At 41.1% G+C, this 20,176-nt stretch overlaps 1 long non-coding RNA gene across 6 annotated transcripts in view; it reads left to right on the forward strand.

Annotated features, from left to right (window-relative positions):
* The window catches only part of LOC115135882 (uncharacterized), a 90,510-nt gene extending 74,247 nt beyond the window's left edge, over positions 1-16,263 (forward strand). For all 6 annotated transcript variants that reach the window (XR_010464911.1, XR_003864548.2, XR_010464910.1 and 3 more), the window contains one exon: positions 15,592-16,263. This is a non-coding gene — a long non-coding RNA (uncharacterized LOC115135882). The remainder of the gene's footprint in view (positions 1-15,591) is intronic.
* Positions 16,264-20,176: the final 3,913 nt, after the last annotated feature.

Genomic DNA, 20,176 nt, shown 5'->3' on the forward strand with positions numbered 1-20,176 from the left:
TGCTGTATGTCTGCCTGCCTGTATGTCTGTATGTATGCTAGGCGTCCTTTGTTTGGATACTTGTCTGATTGACACTCACCTGCCGCTTTGTAAGACACTGTTATCTGAATTCAGGCTTATCATTAAATGGGTGGACGTGGTGTAATAGCATTTTGATAGTTTATATTGGTTCTCAAGTCATTGTGTGCACTGCCTTCCTGTTCGTTTTTTTTGTGTTCTTTGAGACTACAGTATTTCTGGGGTGTAAATCATAATACTTCTGTCATGACAACGTTCTCTTTTATGTTAGTAGTGCATCATAGAGGTTTGAGGAGATGTACTTACTCTACCTTCCTGATACTTACATTCCTTCTTCCTTTAGATTTTTACTGGAGACAAGGGTCATTAATGTTTATGACATTGTACACATGTTCCGTTTCCACGAATACCACGACCAACTGTGGTATTCCAAGATTTGCTACACAGTCTAGCCTAGAGAAATGGAGAGGGTGGGAGTATAGAGGAGGAGAAGTGGGGGGAGGAGAGGAGGGTCAATGCGTGTCGTCTAGTCGTGTGCGTGTGTTGGGGGGGTAGCTCTGCACTGATGGGAGTGTCTCAGGGATTGTGTGTGTGTGTGTGTGTGTGTTGGTGTGATGGGGTGTGTGTGTGGCGGGGCGGTGGTAGCTCCAGACATTGCAGTGACACTGCTGTAATGGAGCTGATTGATCACCAGTCCTGTTGTACAGACTGCCGCCTCCTCTCCCTTTCCTCTCTCCCACCTCCCCTCTCTCATACACAATAACTAGGGATGGGGGTTTGAAATAATTTTACTATTCGGAATAGTATCATGAATTTTGGTAGGATATTCAGATATTAGAAATACATGTGTTTATTATTTTGTTTACTTACATTTTTAACCTGAGCACTGCTGCACGAGGTACAGACTGGCACTTTATTGTTACAGCTGCAGAACGGGCCGAGAGAGATGGGAGCGAGCAGACTATAGCTAGCTAGGCTAATTGACGCCACATGCTGTGCATTCCCCCCAACCCAATTCAGATAAAACTACAGCCTACCTGTTTGTTGCTCTTTGTTGCCTACTCCTTCAAATTTCAAGAGGAAGATAATGTAATAATATATATTTTTTTTAATTGTTGGTGTTCTAGGTCTTGATGTTGTTTTGAGCTAAAATACACATTTCTGTGTGTGGACCGCCAGAGTGATTTATCTGAAGGATCTCTGCATTGCAGCAAAGCCGAGACTTGGGGGTTTCGCAGTGTGAATTCAGGGCTCCAGGCATAAGTTACATAAGCGGTCGCCGACAAAAATATATCAATACAATTTGAAACTCTTACTGTTGAGAGTTATAATAGTATAATACACAAGGTGCAATTTCAATATTTGGTTGTGCATCAGCAGTTTTTTATTGTTATATGTCACTCACTGACAGTCACTTAATTAGCCATGTCAGCTAACAATGTTTAGATTGGTAAATTAGTCTAGCCAGTTATCTAGTCATCATGGCCAAATACCGACAAGGCACATAGGGCACGTGCCCAGTGGCCCTGACCTCCAGGGGGCCCACATTGATTTTGTTAGTCACTCTCACTCAGGTATCATCAACATGGCATAAGTCATAGCAAAATGTGTAGAATTTTAAGGTGCGGGGAGCTTTAAAACTGGAAAAAAAATCTCTCCACCCCATGGCAAAATGAATAGAATTTCAGGAAATGTGCTTTAAAACAGCTAAAATGTATCTCTGCCCCATGCTAAAATAAGTAGAATTGTATTTTTGTGTTATAAAATTGCAACATATTCTTTCTTCCCCATGGCAAAATGTGTAGAATTGCAGGAAAAAAACGTTTACATTTTCATTTCTCTCCAAGAGGGGGGCCACTAAAAATGTTTGCCCTCTTGGTGGGGAGGCCCCCCATCCAAATCTCGCTTAGGGCCCCTAAAAAGGCTAGCACATAATCAATCAATGATAAAATTTGCAGTCCCCCTTCTCTGTCGCACGGGGTCGCGACCCTAATCCATCTGGGGTGTTGAGGGTGATAGGTCAGGGGCTCTGAGATTAGGACAAGCCGTCAAGGTCAGATCTCACTCAGATAGAGAAAAAATAACCCATCGTCTGTTCTCTTTGTTTTGCTCCATTTGCTGTGCCTCATAACAACACTTTAGTGTTCATTGTATTCTACCAAGCGATGACAGACTGTATTTAAATAACCTCAACTTAAATAAAGGTAATTTCATTCATCATCTTATCCTATAATGTGTAAGCTGTGTAAGGTCTGTGGTATTTATTCTACCTTGGGATGAGGAGGACAGTGAATCTCGAAGGCTGTGTATAGCAGGAGCTGGACATAAAGAAGTAGTCAGCCTATGTGAGACTATACAGTATGTCTTTAACTGATGGGATGGTTTTGCTAAAGGTCCTGCTTTGTTAACTGCAGTGCTGTAGTGTGGATGTTGTGTGAAATCTTAAGGGGATAGATAGACGTGCTGCTAGAAAGAGAGAAACTAGATAGAATACTTCAGGTTCGGTTTAGCCACTTCACTCCGAAACCTGTCCAAGCAGAAAATCTCACAAACCTGTGATTTCAGGGTCATTTAGCACTTTTAAGCTGTTATGCTATTCTTTGTCTGGTCTGACTGGTGAAATACAGTGCTGTTGGACTGCGTCGTCTGTCTATGTGCACGCTTCAATGCTTCGGTCACAATATTGTGAAAGTGTCAGTGTTTGTGATTGTGTCTGTGTTCAGTGTTGGTGTCTGTGTCATTCTGTTTGCACTCTGTCTTTCTGTACCTATATGTTGTGTGTAGGGGGACTGTGACAGTGTCTGTTTCTGGTATGTTATTTGTGTCAGTTTGCTTGTTGTTTGTGTTTTGTCTACGACTGTGTCTGTGTTGTGTGTCAACATCTCTGTGTTGGATATGTACACTGAGTTGTGTCAACATGTCTGTGTTGGATATGTACTCTGAGTTGTGTGTCAACATGTCTGTGTTGGATATGTACTCTGAGTTGGGTGTCAACATGTCTGTGTTGGATATGTACTCTGAGTTGTGTGTCAACATGTCTGTGTTGGATATGTACTCTGAGATGTGTGTCAACATGTCTGTGTTGGATATGTACTCTGAGTTGTGTGTCAACATCTCTGTGTTGCATATGTACACTGAGTTGTGTCAACATGTCTGTGTTGGATATGTACTCTGAGTTCTGTGTCAGTATGTTTGTGTCTCTAGTGTAACAGCATGAGCCACTACAGGGCGTCCTCCTCCTTGGCCAACCCACCAGGCGGCTGGCGGGTTGCAGTGTGTTCGTGCTCCTTAGGAAAGAGAAGGAATTGATCAGCAGAATGGGTGGAACGTGTGCGTCGGCAGAGGCTGTATGGAGGGAGTGAGAGAGAGGGAGGGCTGTCGCTGCAGACTCCCATTGCCGTAGTGTAGTACCACACTCTAGGCAAGTGAACAGCCACAGACAGGAGTCACAGACAGCCAGATGAGCAGACAGGTAGAGACCTGGGGATGGGGAGAAGAGGAGGGGTGATGGGAATAGGAGTTGGCCAGTGTTTTGGGAGACAAAATGTTTTGGCATCACCGTTTTCTCCCGATGGCCCTGTTGCCACCGTGGTGTTAGTCTTGGACCTGCGTGGAAAAAAACAGGATAGATGACAGTGTCACGATGCGGCTGAGATCCTGGAGCCTAAGGCGGAGGTGGGGGGTGATGAGATGGAGCTGATGATGCAAGCGGTGAGGGAGGGGGAGGAGAGGCGTCCCACCTCACTGACCTGCGTCTGGCTCAGCCACCGTGGTCTCAGCGTCTCCAGTTCTGCTTTTCCTTTGCTTTTCTTATGCCTGCTGTTTTTTTTATCCTTTTCTTCCTCATCCTCCACTCAAAGATGGATGACAAAGGCAGTCGGCACAGAGACGGAGGATTGTGCGAGGCAACAAAGACAGCACTTGCGTTTCCGGAAGCTTCCGCTTTGCTCTGTGTTCCCCTGAGTGAGGCATCTATCGATCTAATTATTAGTGGGAGGAGTTATGGGGGTATAGTGTACAAATTACATTTGGTTGCAATGTGGTGCGTTGTTAAGATTCATGACAGGGCAGTTTGCTTTCTTTCATGAAAATGATGATTGTGTGTCTCTGGTTACCACAGCCTGTGACTACTCTGTGTGTGTCTGAACTCTGTCTGTGATGAGAGGACTGAAGATGACTGAATGTGGCTTCTCTCGCTTGGCACTGTGGCGGTGACAACTTATTTCTGTACCTTGCAGAGCTCGCCACCATGGCAGTGGGTGCAAGGGGGGGACAGTTAACATTAGAGAAAGCAGTTTGGGGGGGGTACACGTTGCTGTCTGTAGCAGGGAGTGGGGGGAGAGCACTGTGAGAGCTCAGCACAAAGCAACTTTATTTCAATTTTTTTTTACCCCTGATTAGTATTGGTTTTTACCTGCCACTTCCGCAAAGCGGGTCAGCCAAGAGTGGCGGTGTCGTGTAAAGATATATTTTCTTATTATTTCATTTCTGACTGAGGTTATCCACAGAGTGTGTGGGGGGGGGGGGTCTCTGGTCCCCCCAGTGGTGGAACACCTCAGACTGGGGTTGTCAGGCAGCTCTCCTCCCTGGCGGTGGTGTGGTGGTTAGCAGCGTTTAGTGCATGCAAGGTTTTGGAAGGGTCCTGTGCAGTGGCCAGCACTGGGTCCAGCCATCCCGAGAGGGAGATGTAGACTGATGATCTGCCTGTATGTCAACACTCAGAGGACAAAGAGGCGAGATGGCTGCCTGGCTAGGGGAGCTTTCCTCTGCCAGCACAAAGGCTAGTTAGCACAGAGCACAGCATAGCAGGGAATGCTGGCTTGCCTGTCTATGGCTAGCTCTGGCTTCTGCGCCGCGACAGGGGAAATTAAGGTCTGACCATCTCCAGCAAGCTCTCTCTCTTTTTTGCCCTCTTCGTTTTCTCTCATGTCATTCATCTTTGTCTCTGCCATTATTTTCTTGTTTTGCTGTGGTGTTACCGTTTTACTGTGTTTGTGGCGTGTATTCTGGTAGGTCTATGTCTATGCCCATCTTTGTGTGCTGAGCCATCAGCTCATCTCTAACTCCAGCTCTCTGAAACGAAGGGATAACTAATCTGCAGTGAAGGAGGGGAAAAGGGGGACATTTTTTCTCCTGCTTCGTCCACAGAGGACGACTGTTGTTTGACAGCCAGTCGGCACATTACCCAAGTGGTCAGACTGGACCGGACACTGGGCAGACAGACACGCGGAGGTGGTTTTGGGTCAGGATGGAGAGGGAGGCACCTAGGGGTGGTGGTAGTGAGAGATAGAGTACGACCGAGAGGGGTGCCATGCTGCTCACCCCCACGTCCGGCCGACTGGTTGACTGACTGAATGTGTGCGGCTCCTCAGTGCCGGGACCCTGTTGTACTTCTCCTGCTCCCTGAGACCCTAACTTGTGAGCTCTCTCGATGAAAAATCACGGGTTAGGCTCTTGGGACGCGGGCGGAGGGCACAAGCGACTACAGTGGCAAACCCAATGTGCCTGCCAAAGGTGGAGTCGGGACGGAACAGCTGCTGACATCAATGTTACACGCATCAGGATGTATGGGGAAAGGGAGGAATGGGAAGACAGGGAGAGATAGAGGGGATGAGGAAGGGGGACCGAAAGAGAGCATTGTTGGTAGTGGTATGAAAACGTGTAGTTGTTTTTTGATGGACTTTACTATCGACTTATCCCTCACTCACATCCCTGTGTTCAATGTATGATCATCCATACATGGCAAAAAATAGAGGTAGATATTATACTATGCATACCTGTGTGGCTTAGCAAATGTAAAGACAATGGTTGATAACAAAGGTGTGTTTTATCCATAGCGTCGAGGAATCATCAAGGCCAACATATGTCACCACAGTAATGTAATTCAACACAATGCCCGTCGGTCGATCCATTCTATCACGGTACTCGGCCAAGATGTCGCATTGAACTGGTTTTCTCCATCTTGCTTGTGTGAATAACAGTCAAACTGCTATGGACAAACATGTACCTCCATGAAGCGCACGTTTGGGATTTGCTTTTCCATGTATGTTTCCATATGAAATTGTTGGCGTAAATGTAAGATCCAAAATTTCTTCAAGCCACCACACCCCATACTCGACTAGCAAACCAACTAGATGGCATGACAAAGTCAATATTTTTTGATCAGCATCAAATCAGATACACATTGCATCTACAGTACCTACTTTATTTATTCACACCAATGTTGCTTGGGCCAGTTTGAAACTTGGTATTTTACTGTTACTTGTCAAATATGGTGGCATCATACAGCAGGCACACATCTCAAGTCATTCAATACAGCAGGCACACCTCATATCAAATCATTCAATACAGCAGGCACACCTCATATCAAATCATTCAATACAGCAGGCACACCTCATATCAAATCATTCAATACAGCAGGCACACCTCATATCAAATCATTCAATACAGCAGGCACACCTCATATCAAATCATTCAATACAGCAGGCACACCTCATATCAAAAATCATTCAATACTGCAGGCACACCTCATATCAAATCATTCAATACAGCAGGCACACCTCATATCAAATCATTCAATACAGCAGGCACACCTCATATCAAATCATTCAATACAGCAGGCACACCTCATATCAAATCATTCAATACAGCAGGCACACCTCATATCAAATCATTCAATACTGCAGGCACACCTCATATCATTCAATAGTCAATCATTTCTCAATCGTTTTACTACATTTTATTGATTTAATCTTATTCATGGATACTTATGAATATGACATTTTCCCAGAAAAATGCCAAACTTTCATTTGATCAGTTAAGCAGTGATAGCACTAAATGCACTTAAGCATTCATTCCGTATTTTAATAAGTGTGTGTGTGTGTGTGTGTATGTATGTATATATCTTAAAGTTAATATTTCAATTATGTATGAAGGAATCTGAAAGCATACTTTAATTTTAGCCTCCCAATAACTGCTTTATGATTTAAATCTAAATGGATGCAAAAAACTTCCCCTGAAGACACAATTATATTTTAATGACCTCAACCTAGCAAATCTGAAGTTAGGAATAACAATGACTCTTCGATTGCAAACATTTGTTTTCATTAATTACTCCACTATATGGAATTATAGTACATATTTGTTCGGCACAGAAACATTTTTTACCTATGTAAATAGTTTACCATATGGTTTTCCAAATTGGTTATATTTATTTACATACATTTTACATAGAGATCTACAAGATGTGTGGAAACTAGGTGATGTTCAAGCAGTTTAATATGTGGTGCTTAAATATTTGTCATGTTTCTAACATGTGTAAATGCTTCTTAAAAACCTTATATAATCTCAAATTATCGACTTCAATATAATAAAGTCCAGGCCCCAAGTTTCTCTGAAATCCATCTTAATTCAGGGAGACAGAGAAGATTTCAGATAGGATGTAAATGGGAACACATGATTTGTTGTTATACAAAATCAATCTGAACTTTTGACCAAGACAATACCATTACAAACCCATACAAATTCACCATGATCTGACTGTTAGAAATTCACCATCACAGCCTCATTTTTAAACTTTCTGCTTTTCCCAAGGCAGCTAGCTTTTTTGTAAAAAAAAAAAAACGAATTTCTGCTCAATGACCCACATTAGAAATGCAGTTTCAAAACAATAGATTTTCTCTCTATGCCCCCACCCCCCCGCCCCCTCTCTGTTTTTCTCTTTTCTCTCTCTCTCTTACTAATTATGTTTTTTCCTATCTATTCCCCATTTGGTGTTCATAGTGAACAATGCCGATGCCAACTAATCAGTCTGTGTCTGTGCCACAGAGCCCCCAGCACTAGCTGAAAGAGTGAGTGCCATGCCCCAATGAATACCAAGCAGCCAGGCACCGTGCGGCGAGCTCCTAGCAGTCAGACACGGCGCAGCGAGTGTAGAGCTGGTGCCCACAAAACAGCCAGACAGTTTTATTAGGATGTGTCTGACACGCAGCAAAGTCTGGCAGTCAGGGAGGCAGCTAGCGCTCGCAGGAAGCCCACTGATAAAATGGTCAATGCATCAATGCATTTCGCTACACTCGCAATAACATCTGCTAACCATGTGTATGTGACCAATAAAATTTGATTTGATTTGATGCAGTGCTAGACTGCTAGCTCCCCTAAAACGAACAAAGCATGCTGGCTGCTCTGCTCAGCCCATATCGTCATCTGAAGGAAGCAATAAATATTACATTCACATCATCTCAGCAACGCTCGGGGCTTTAGCCTCTAACACTGTTCAATACGGAATAGCCTAGACAAACTATTTTACAATGAGAAACTGCTCCAAATTATATGGATTTATTTTGCATTGAAATGCAGTAAAGTAGCCTACGTGGCTGAGTCTGAAGGGAAAATACTACAATATGGAGAGAATCCCGAAATAGTGTAAAAGAGAATTCTGGATATTACTTTGGTGAATGATAACTTTGGTTCTCTTCTTCCTGTGTTGAGTGGATTCTACAACATGAGAGGAGGAATAGACAGACACATTGCAATAAATGAATAGCTCAAACATGTCAGGTTTTGGAGATGTAGTGTAAAATCCATGTAAATTGAGAGGCAATTTACAATTCAAACAATTAACTCTCCCTCCCTCTTCTAAAGGGTGTGTTGATATGGTAAAGGTTGATGAACTCTGATAGAAAACTGTATAGTCTGCAGAAAGAAAATGAACAAAGATAACAAGACATTGAAAATAAGCAAGGAAAAACAGTGCCTACCAATAAAAATAAACAAAGACTAATCTTGTGGAACTTTATTTGTATTATTACACATCGGCAACAAATCATCCAATTGTTTTCTAATATTTATTTCAATAATTTATGCCAAAAAATGCGATATCCTAATTCATTCATTTCAAACAAAGACCGACAAGGTACAGTAGGACAGATGCTAGTACTATGATCTGCCTCTTGTCTGAAGCTGGTTTTGACTTTATATCATGAGATTATATCTTGAACCACTGTGGAGGTGGGTCCTCAGGTTAAAGACAAAGTAAGAGATAAACATACTGTCTTGTCATTTCCCCCATTGATCATCAGCAACAGTAGTTCTATATTTCATTATTACGTCATGTATCAAAATCCCCTCTTGCCATTTTGCCATATAAAGTAATTAAACCATATTACATTTTGGCTATATGGATTGGAATTGGATGTAATAGGATAATAATATTTGTGCATTCAGTGTGACATTTTCTACAGCATTCAGCCTGTGTGGCTCAGAAGAAAATGTGCTTGATTGATACTGCAACCAGCCGTGGATTAACCCAGGCTCCAGATGATTCTAGATTAAAGGCCATTCGCCAACGGACCCGGGGTGTGTAAAGATTGCATTCAATTCTAAAGAGGTGTGTGTGCGTGCATCCGCACGCCCGCCAGATGGGCCGGACCATCGTTTAATGGTGGCGGGCTGGTTGAAATTGACAAAATCATAAAAATATATGCAATGCCTTGAGAAAGTATTCACACCCCTTGACTTATTCCACATTTTGTTGTGTTACAGCCTGAATTCAACATTTATGAAATAAACTACACACAATTCCCCAAAATGACAAAGTGAAAACATGTTTTTAGAAATGTTTGCCTTATTTATTGAAAATGAAATGATTCACACCATTGAGTCAATACATGTTAGAACCACCTTTGGCGGCGATTACAGCTGTGAGTCTTTCTGGGTATGTCTCTAAGAGCTTTGCAAACATGGATTGTACAATATTTCTTTATTATTTTCAAAATTCTTCAAGCCTTGTCAAATTGGTTGTTGATCATTGCTAGACAACCATTTTCAAGTTTTGCTATATATTTTCAAAGCAGATTTATGTCAAAACTGTAACTCGGCCACTCAGGAACATTCACTGTCTTCTTGGCAAGCAACTCCAATGTAGATTTTGCCTTGTGTTTTAGGTTATTGTCCTGCTGAAAGGGGAATTCACCTCCCAGTGTCTGGTGGAAAGCAGACCAAACCAGATTTTCCTCTAGGATTTTGCCTGTGCTTAGCTCCATTCTGTTTATTTTTTATCCTGAAAAACTCCCCAGTCCTTAATGACTACAAGCATACCCATAACATGATGCAGCCACAACTATGCTTGACAAAATGGAGAGGGGTACTCAGTAGTGTGTTGTATTGGATTTGCCCCAAACATAACACTTTGTATTCACAACAAAAAGTTAATTTCTTTGCCACATTTTTTGCAGCATTACTTTAGTGCCTTGTTGCAAACAGGATGCATGTTGTGGAATATTTTTTATTCTGTACAGGCTTCCTTCTTTTCACTCAGTTAGGTTAGTATTGTGGAGTAACTACAAAGTTATTGATCCATCCTCAGTTCTCCTTTCACAGCCATTCAACTCTGTTTTAAAGTCACAATTGGCATGGTGAAATTCTTGAATGGTTTCCTTCCTCTCTGGCAACTGAGTTAGGAAGGACTCCTGTATCTTTGTTGTGACTGGATGTATTGATACATCAGCCAAAGTGTAATTAATAACTTCACCATGCACAAACGGATATTCAATGTTTTTTTTACCCATCTACCTATAGGTGACCTTCTTTGCGAGGCATTGGAAAACCTCCCTGGTCTTTGTGGTTGAATCTGTGCTTGAAATTCGCTGCTCAACTGAGGGACCTTACAGATAATTGCATGTAATGGGTACAGAGATGTTAAACAAAAATCATGTTCAACACTTATTGCACACAGAGTGAGTCCATGCAACTTGTTAAACACATTCACACACATTTACTCCTGAACTTATGTAATATTACCATAAAAAAGGGATCGAATACTTATTGACTCAACACATTTCAGCTTTTATTTTTCTATTAATTTGTTAAAAAAATAAAAATAAAAACACATAATTCCACTTTGACATTATGGGGTATTGTGTGTCTGCCAGTGTCAAAAAATATAAATGTATCAATTTTAAATCCAGGCTGTAAGACAAAATGTGGGGGAAAAGTCAAGGGGTGTGAATACTTTCTGAAGGCACTGTTTTTTTTAATGACTTTTGCGCTCTTTATATGTTTTCCTAATGATCTATTTTGATGCATTTGGCTGACCAGTGGGCAAACGCTCATCATTAATGAGTGAGACCCGCTCTGACTCTGTCAGAGAAAGGCACACTGACACAGATCAAGCCTACTACTGAGATGGTTTGAGATGAGTTGGACCGCAGAGTGAAGGAATACCAGCCAACAAGTGCTCTGCTTATGTTTGTGTGGGGTTTGATGTCATCACTATTAATCTACAATGTAGAAAATAGTAAAAATAAAGAAAAACGCTTGAATGACTAGGTGTGTCCAAACTTTTAACTGGTACTGTATACATTTAATTTTATTTATTATTTCTACTAATTCTCAAACAAAAAAAAGCTCTGCGTTGTTGGGAAAGGCCCTTAAGTAAGCATTTCACTGTTAGTCTGCAGCGTTTGTTTATGAAATGACAAATACATTTGTTGAGATTTTCAAATTGCATAGGCAGGACTTTACAGCCTTCAGTGGCTATCTCCCGCTTATTATATTCGCTGAAAGGCCTGTCACTTCTTGACGTAAATATATTCGCAGCCACTTAAACTTGTCCCGGCATCATTCTTTGAAAAAATACGGAAGGTTGTATTTTGAATTCAATAGAAGAAAACAGAGGGCGAGAGAGACTGCCAGTTCCTCAACTTAAGTTCCTTAACCTCGATCTAAGTAGCATAATAAAAAATCCCCATCAAACCTCGTTAATTTAAGCTAGGGATTATCAGGGCTGCGTCTCAATCCACCACATTCGCATACGGCAGCTTTCCGCATCTGCGGTGGAAGGTGGCCGAGCTACAGTTGTATTTGTCAGACCTTGAGACGTCCCGAAAATCGGTATTTTCACGAAAATGTCTGTAGCATCCGAATGGTTAGGCCTATAAACTATTATGACCACTCTATGGAACACGATGGTGTTCTCCGTTTTCCTGTACGACCCCCACAAGTGTCAGGTAACTCGTCTGAAGGAAACCCATACAAACAAATTGAAATATGGAGGTAGTTTTGTGTAATCTAAAAAAAGAAGAAAAAAAACATTCTTTGATTAAATATTGAATTTAGCCTTTACTACAATAGCCCATAGAAACACACTGAATAACACATTCATAAATTGAAAAAAAGAAATGTGTCCAAAAAAAATAATATATATATATATATATATACGGCATATCCTAGATATAGGACAGACACTTCAGAACCTTATTCCTTATTATTTATTTTTTTGACTCTTTTTTTCAATTTATGAATGTGTTATTCAGTGTGTTTCTATGGGCTATTGTAGTAAAGGCTAAATTCAATATTTAATCAAACAATGTTTTTTTTTTTATTTTTTTTTTAGATTACACAGACCTACCTCCATATTTCAATTTGTGTCCAAAAAAAAAAAAATATATATATATATATATATATATATACGGCATATCCTAGATATGGGACAGACACTTCAAAACCTTATTCCTTATTATTTATTTTTTTGACTCTTTTTTTCAATTTTCAATGGGGCGGCAGCGTAGCCTAGTGGTTAGAGCGTTGGACTAGTAACCGGAAGGTTGCGAGTTCAAACCCCCGAGCTGACAAGGTACAAATCTGTCGTTCTGCCCCTGAACAGGCAGTTAACCCACTGTTCCCAGGCCGTCATTGAAAATAAGAATGTGTTCTTAACTGACTTGCCTGGTTAAATAAAGGTAAAATTAAAAAAAAATTTTTTATTTATCTATGGGCTAAAGGCCAAATTCAATATTTAATCAAAGAATGTTTATTTTTTATTTATTTTTTTATAGCTAAAGGGGTCCTAAATCAAATAGCTAGATCCATGGTATGACCATCTTAAAATAATTCCGTATGTTAGCGTTGTACTTTATAAATGTTTTGAGTGACCAGTGTAATTTCTCACAAAAAGATGAGCATGCCATTGGACATTCCTGATGCACCTGGTAAAAAGAACAAGCACACAACATAAGATGTTTCTGGAAATATATATACATATGTGAATAACTAGCTTACTAACATTTACCAATGTGGTAGTAAAGATTAATAAATGGTGAGCAAATGGTTTGTAAATGCCTTAGAAATACCTTATAAATTAGTTTATTATGGACACTTAAAATAGAGTGTTAACCTAGGATGTTGCTGGGCCCAGCACAGGCAGTGTGGTCCCCGGGTCTTCTGGTCCCAGTGATGCTCGTCTTAGAACATTGTATTTGTCTTAAACATGAGCTGGTTAAAAAAGGAGGAACATGTTTCATGGATCACTGGTACAGTAAAAGTTGAGATGCTGTACTATAGTTAGCTATGTTATGTGTCAGTAGCATTACTGCCTTTGTGTGTAAGTCACGGTGATGATGTGGGCTGGTGTGGCTGAAATGCCAGGGCAGATTTGTCCGTGTGTGTGTGTGTGTGATGCTCAGCGCTTCCCATTTGTGTGTGATAAAATGTAATAAGGGCAGATTAAAGGCCGGCTCGCACATTTCAAATGGACAGAGTTGACACAGAAATTTGATGAATTTAAAGGGATTTTTTAGTTTTGTTTTCTACCATTGATTGTCAGGCATTGTTGTGCCTTGCAGCTCAGCAGATCTCTTATCTCAGGTAGATGGGGGAGCAGCAGGTGTGTGAGAGATCGTGGGGGGGGCTGACTATGTCTGTGTTTCCAGACACTGCGGCAGGAGGCCAGACAGTCACCTGAAAACACACAAATGGCAACTTTCATTTCCCGAAAAAGCCATTCAAATTCAAATGTAATTTTATATTTTAATCTAATTTAGGGGAATGTAGTGCTTTAGACCAGGGCTTCCCAACCCTCTCCTGCCTCCCAGACGTTTCACATTTTGGTTTTAACACTCTAACTGGCACAACGTGATTCAATTATTCAACTAATCATTAATCCTTTGACTAATTGAATCAGGTGTGCCTCCAAGATGTGCACATATGGGGATTTTCCCTGGTACTACACAGATTATTCAAATAACTAATTATCAAGCTTAGTGCTGGGGCAAAAAACAAAATGTTGCACCCGGGGGGGGCTGGACCGAGTTTAGAAAACTCTGCTTTAGACAATACAACCATGGCACCAAAATATACAGGGCCAAGTTTTCCCTTTCATGCTCCGGGCAGCAATGCCCAGGGATACACTTCACTGCAGTAAGTTGAACAGTGGAAGGACAGTATCTACCTCTTCCTGACCTGAGACATCGTTTCAACCATAGGTATGGGGATGGAGTATAGAGACACTGATGTCTGGACAGTGCATGACCATTAGCATGTCCACTGGTATGCACTTTGTGTGTGCCTAAGTATGTGTGTGTGTTTGTGTGTGAGTGCATGTCTATGTGCGTGTCATGTGCATTTTATCTGTGTACGTGCATTCTAACGGCCCATGATGGTGTTCTAGCTGAGTACTACTCCCTCCCTCTTCCACCCCCTCTCCATTCCCCCGTTCCTCCCCACATCCACGGTTACCTCACTCTGATCTGCAAATCACTTATTCGTAGTCGTTGCCACGGAAACGTGGTATCTTGCTGCCAGCTTGCTGGAGTTATTGAACCGCAACTGCCTGGGATAATTAGGATCTGTCTTGCAGGTTGGGTTTCAACTGGCTGGGACTTGAATGTGACCTACAGCTGGCCTGGCTGTGTCGCCACAGGCAAATGCTTTTAACCCATTGGTTGGTTGGCCAACAGCTACTTGGACCAATTAATGAATGTATCTTTTACCTGGCAAGGACATGCCCAGTCAGAGACTGTAGACCTAGTCACAGAGACTGCACACAGACCTGCACAAACACATTTACACACACACTCAATACTGCATACTGGCTCCCTTGTGTCACTGCTGAAAGCGATCATGACAGAGGAAATTCTTTGTGTGTCCTCGAGTGCACTGCACTGCCCAACCAATGCATAGGTGGTCACATGGACCCAATCTGTGTAGTCATATTTCACACTGAGTGGTTATTATGTGAATTACTATGCCTGGATGTTGTGACTCAGATATATGCATTCCCAGAATGGTCCTGTAATGTTTCTCCTCTAATCATTGTTAACATGATTTACATCCTTTTTCCCTTGTAATTTTATGCTCTCACTAATTCCCTCCCCCCCCCCCCATCTCCAAATCTGTTACATTTGGAGAAATGAATCTCTGTGTTTTCATTTAAGTTTTTCCTGTTTTGGTACACATGGCGTATTGGCTCACCATGAGTCAGTAGAAATGTCAGGCGTGCTGGCTGCTTCTCTAACTGACAGACAGATAACCTGGAGCTGGGTAATTAGCCAGAGTCGTTTGGGGCTAGCTGGTAGCACTGCTCTGCAGATCTAGATTCCCACTGTGCAGAGGGAGACACCATACAACCTTTCAGTCTGTCCTGTCCCACTGTAGTCACTTAAAACACTGGTGTATGTCCCTCCCCCTTTTTGCCTCTCTCCCTCTTTCTATTTTTTCTCATTTCTCTTTTTCCATCTGCCTCTATTTCCCTCTCACTCTCTTTTTCTCTCTCTGCCTCCCTCTCTCTTTCCCCAGACCGAAGAGGAGGAGGTAGCGGAGGTGTAGGGGAGGGGGTGGCAGAAGGGAGGCTGCTCCTCAGACGGCGCAGAGCGCTCTCTTCTCGTCTCCCTTCATCATTGGTATGCAGTGACTATTCCCCAGGCGACAGGGCCACTGGGTTGGGGCTAAACTGACTGCAGGAGAGTCAGGTCTACAAAGTAAATGAGAGGAGAGCAAGACAGCAGGTAAGGGTAATGAGAACAGGCAGAGAGAGGGAGGGAGGAGGACAAGAGAAAGGCGGAAGGGAAGCTAATGTCCCAAGGGGCTTTGGGGGTGAGGCACCGCCTGACCCCTCCCTCACACTCTGTACACTGTCCAGGCCCACACACATACACATTAATGCTTAAACTCCCGACCAGATACATTATGTTCAAGTGCACATCATGTATCCAAAAAACAATAACATATCAGTTAGGCTAATGGTTTTTTTTGCAAGAGCTTTTATGACTATATAGTGATAATGTAATGTTTCTTGAGATGCGTGCATATGATTTCCTCAAATATTTGTATTTTATTATGTTATTCCATGAAACATGAATCTTTAAAAATATATTTGAATATATTTGTAAGGAAAGCAAATGATGGAATACAAAGTGTAAAATGTCATTACAAATTTTAAAAAGTGTGAAAATAAACTGATGAGTATTACACGTCTGTCTTTTATTTCTAGGGATCCCTACAGCCTACAGGATAAGTTAAACCCAGGTGATATAAGAAACCCCACATAGTGTTGTAACAATTTGATTTCCACTTCTCTAGTAAAGTTTTTATTCCCTGCTCATGTATTGGTTGAGTAGGCATTGGTTGGTGGAGGTGAATTAGCAACAAATATCCTAGGTTCACTGTGTGTATATGTATATATATATATATATATCATAGCCAGACTGTGCTTGGGGAGCACTGGGGCCATACTGCATATATCATCCATCATTGGCCCAGGGGCTGCTGGTAAGGCAGCAGACAGCTCCTCGGCATTGACGACGGGAGCTGCATCCTAATTCTCCAACTCGGATCGCTCGGAACACTCACTCTCTACGCTCCTCCCCCGCCACCCAGGACGGAAAATCGTTAACCCTCCAATCTGGGAACAAAGCACAGAGCTTAGCCAGTCCACCAGAGCCTGCTGCTAGCGTCATCTCTATTACTCCTCATATTTAACAATGTCTTACAGATCACACACTCAATGAGAATTGTGTTGTTACTGAGGTGAAAGATAAGAATTTTAAAATCAGTAATAATGTGAAGCCATGGTCATAAACGTTCTTTAGATGGATTATTATTATACTGTATTGCATAAGTAATAAACTTCCAATTGTTAATAACATGCATATAGGCCAGATGTTCAAAGATACTCATAAGACGCTATTCAGCAATTTAGGGCCCTCTTTATACAAAGTTGTAGTTAATTTGCCTTGGTATAGTATTCCTAATACATAGGGCCTTCTATGTATTACAAGACAAAAAAGGCAAACCTATGTTTACATTTATAGGCTACACACTTCAATGTGTCATGAACATGTCACATCGTGAGGTAACCAATTAATCAAATCATTCATGAATAACATGAAATCTCAAAATGTATCCTACTGTAAAAGTTCTGAAGCAGTTTGTTATAATTCATCTACCTCACAAAGTATGCGTGTAACATTAATGACATTATACAGTTCTTGTTCTTCAGGCTGTTGATACATTTTTATGAATAATTGTTTAATTTCTTTGATAAACAATTTCAATTTTAATTCTCCTCCCTGGCTCTCCACTGAGGATGGTGGACTCTTTAATTCCTTTGCTCGTGGTGGGTGAGAGAGAGTTAACAGAGCACTTCTGCAGTCTGTTTTTCTATCGCTGGAAAATCAGTTGAACCACAGCTCTGAAATGTTGTTCTGAACTCAAAAGACCCTCCTGAACTAGCAGGCTGGGGAATAAAATCCTGCTCCACACAAAGGCCACTTTGATTTCTGATGAGTAAAACAAACACCCTGCTTGTACATGTTATCAGAATCTGCTGACTGTTCTCTTATAGTTTTGCCCCCAAGGGATCTCACATAAAAAACAAGACATCAACCGCATATGGCCAAACACAAGCTTCTCACTGTTAGGAAAGGGGGATGCCTAGCCAGTTGTACAACTGAATGCCTTCAACTGAAATGTGTCTTCCGCATTTAACCCAACCACTCTGAATCAGAGAGGTGCGGGGGGCAAATTACACTTGAAAAATACATTTTACTCAACCAAAGCAAACAACTGTCAGAGGGATAAGTGTGTGTGTGCGTGCGTGCTCACAAGCAAACACATTCAAAGTACGTTAACAGTACCAACACCTGGTCTATTCATAGACTTCAACTGCAATGTTGTATGAACATTTTACCTTTTGACTTTGCATATCATAATTCAATGGAGTTCATGTTGACAATTCATATTGAAACTATATTTTAAACCCCCAGGACTACTGCACCCCACATATTTGGTCCCTGGAATCATCAACTAAAGACAATTACTATTTAAAGAGCAATAAACACACACAATTGGAGAAATAGGCTTTATCAAACAAAGAACTTCATGTGCCTCATTTGCACCAAAGCCATAGACACAGAGCCTTTAGATTCATTGTTATTTTGCAGAAGAAAAGAAACTGCAACTCAGCTCACATAACAATGATGGTGGACAAGGCTTGCCGCGCACCACAGCCAGGCTTGTATATGTGTGAGTGTATTTGATGTACTCTTGCCATGCACTGTGAGCAGCAGCTTGTAGGAGCAGAATAGTTGGATATACAGATGTCTCCGTCCTTCACAGGCTCACAAGTTCTACTGTACACCCAGTCTGTGCTACTGGAGACAAGACACAACAGCAGTACTGTACACACAATATCAGACAGAGACATACTGTAGGGTTCAGAGCAGATACTTACTGTAGGATATAGCAGTGTTTTGTTATACCAAGCGCTTGTCCTGGAGAGACTGGATGTAGATTGATATATATGACGATGCATTGAAGTGCTTTTTAGTGATGCCTTGACACATCATGGTTCATGTTCTGAACAAAAGGCCCAAGCCTAATTTCCGAAAAGACAACCTATGGTGATAGATGCATTAATGGATAAGGGGGTATAAATGGCAGGGAAATGGGTTAGTGGACAGAGGGTTAATTCACTGTTGAAAATATATCAGGCTAATAACTTCGGAAATGAGAAAGTTGGGATCTTCCAAATTTGTAGTGATCAATACAGTAGTGTTTTGGTGCAGTGCGCTATGTAGAATGTTCCCTCTTAAAAAGAGCTCTGGCGCCATCTTCTACAAGTTAAGTACACTGCACTCTGTTTTGACCAACTATTGGCATTTGAATACCACACAATGGACACAATTACCTGATCAATGTTATTTTTGTAATCTTTTTTTTATTTTTTACAAATTGTATATAACCCCAAATATATAAGACGAGCATTCATTAATTTAACCTTTATTTATACAGGCTAATCTCATTGAGAAGTATATGCCTACAGTGTTAGGAAAGGGCAGTTTGGATTATTTTGTTTAGACATTGTACAATTCTTTTACAAGAGTTTTGCTATTTCATGATACATTTATGTCACAGATAGAGGATCTTAGGTCTTTGCACCTGTGCCATTATGGAGTCTGTGACAGTAGTACATTTTCTTCTTAGTTTGTGTTTTAAAAAAGCATAATATTCAAGTCAAGTCATATTGGTGATGTACCTCCAACTGCAGTGCTGGAGTCCTGAAATAAATAGATGTTTATTTATTGTGGCCACTAGATGGCAGTAATCTATCTTAAAGCCATTTACTAACCATAGGCAACCAAATTTGAATAAGACAATGCTCTGATAATAAGCTGATCGCTCCCGACCCATAGGAATCCCAACCCACTTAACTACTTTAAAATGGTGGAAGCCCTCAATGTCAATGCTAAAACGGTTTATATCCACCTACAGTCCTCCATCTAACTCTATAGTTTATGCACATCTCTACCATGGAATCTGCTATTTTGTTATTTACCTGGTAACTAATTATATAATTATATCTGATTGGCCAGCAATTTAATTGTATGGTACAATTCCCGACTACTTTGTGGATTAACCCTGCATTCATAACCAAGTGGGAATGTGATATTTACCACATATGTTTGTGAAAAATTCACTTGAACGCCCCTCGAACTGGTAATTACTGGTGGGGAAACTCGTCTATCATCCCTGGGCTCCGAATTCTCCCACACGGTGACCTCTGACATTAACTGCCATTGAAATTACATCAATAACAGCATTTTCAGCAGTTAAATGCAACAATAAAACATTTATACAAAGCAATCTATTAATATGTTTATTGAACACTATAATTTGTTTGCGAGCCTGATTGCAATAGTTTTAGTTTATGGTTGATGAAGCATTTTGGCAATAGCAATTCAACGTTTCTCAAAAGCATGTGAATACATCCAACTCATATATACTACTTCACAACTGGAAATTATACCTTTCCACGTGGATATGAATGCAGCATAATTTAAAGAAAACGCAATCAAATACCTTATTTACATAAGTATTCAGA

This window comes from Oncorhynchus nerka, linkage group LG10, assembly GCF_034236695.1.
Source record: "Oncorhynchus nerka isolate Pitt River linkage group LG10, Oner_Uvic_2.0, whole genome shotgun sequence".
NCBI classification, from domain to species: domain Eukaryota; kingdom Metazoa; phylum Chordata; class Actinopteri; order Salmoniformes; family Salmonidae; genus Oncorhynchus; species Oncorhynchus nerka.